Genomic DNA, 1,367 nt, shown 5'->3' with positions numbered 1-1,367 from the left:
CTCTCTCTCTCTCTCTCTCTCTCTCTCTCTCTCTCTCATTCTTTTTGACAGGATCTCTTTATGTAGCCCTGGTTGTCCCAGAACTCTTTGTGTAGACCAGGGTAGCCTTGAATTTGCAGAGCTCTGCCTACCTTTTGCCTCTGCCTCTTGCCTTCTGAGTGCTGGGATTAGAGGGGTGCCCCACCATGCCCGAATTGACTCATTTAATTTGACAAGAGCCACGTTAAGGCATATCACTGTCCCTACTTTACAGATTAGGGATCAGAGGCTCAAGGAGGTATAGAACCCATTCAAGGCCATAGAGGAGCATTCACCCATGCCCTGCTGATGCACCTAAAGGCTCGAGCTCCTGGACAGATCTCTCCCCTTTCTCTTTCTTTGCATCTTCTTGCTGAACCCATCCTCTCATATCCAGAGATAGAAGTAGTCTGAGTTCTCTGTGGCCCCAGTGCCTGAATTGAGACTGACTTGATAAGAAGCCCCAGATCACATCCTTTATGCAGACAGGAGCCTCGGGCCTGAGTTATTTATTGCCAAGGTCCCGATGCCCATTTTAATTTCCTGGCTAGTCTAGATGGATACAGATCTAGACAGTAAGCTAGGAGNCAAGACTGGGGTGGGGGTAGGGAACTGTGGTTGTCACAAGGATCATAAGGACAATGGCTTTCCTCCTGGGCTCCTCATGAGAGAGACATGCCTGGAGGGCATCCATGCCTGAGGACCNTGACTTGGGGAGGAAGGCAGCCAGGGTCACAGTGCTTCGGACTGGGAATTTATTAACNCCATGGTACTAAGAGAGGGAGACCACCAGGGATGGCACCCTCAAAAGAACATCTGCCTAATGTTCACCTTGTGATTGGCAGTGCCAGTCCTGGGAATCAGGCCCATGCCCTTCCTCCATGGCTTCAGCCTTCAGCACAAGGCCATCGCTCAATTCTGGCACCACACTTTTGGGCTTCCCAGTCCCCAGAACCATGATGGGAGTAAACTTCTGCTGTCAAGTATTTTGATGTAACAATGGAAAAAAACAGATTAAGAGAGGTAGCCAACCTCCTCCACATTTGCTCTAGCAGAAGGTCCCCACATCAGAGTTAGCCACAAGCTGCAGCCTGTGCTGTGTGCAACTGGCCTCAGGATTGGTGATGTGACAGCTGGAGGTGAAAAGCTTAAAGCCAGAAAAAGGCTGTAAGTGCCTTTACTATCNGGGTGGAGTCCCAGCATGCCACACTTAACCATGATGCTTCAATAAAGAAATGCTTATTTCTTCTTGTGTGTGCAAGATGTCAGGAGGTTCACCTCAGCTCAGGCCTCATTCCTCAGGAACTACCTACTTTGTTTCTGTTGGTTGGTTGGTTGGTTGGTTGGTT

Source organism: Mus caroli, chromosome 6 (genome assembly GCF_900094665.2).
Source record: "Mus caroli chromosome 6, CAROLI_EIJ_v1.1, whole genome shotgun sequence".
Classification (NCBI taxonomy): Eukaryota; Metazoa; Chordata; class Mammalia; order Rodentia; family Muridae; genus Mus; species Mus caroli.
Note: the sequence above shows the minus strand (reverse complement) of the source record.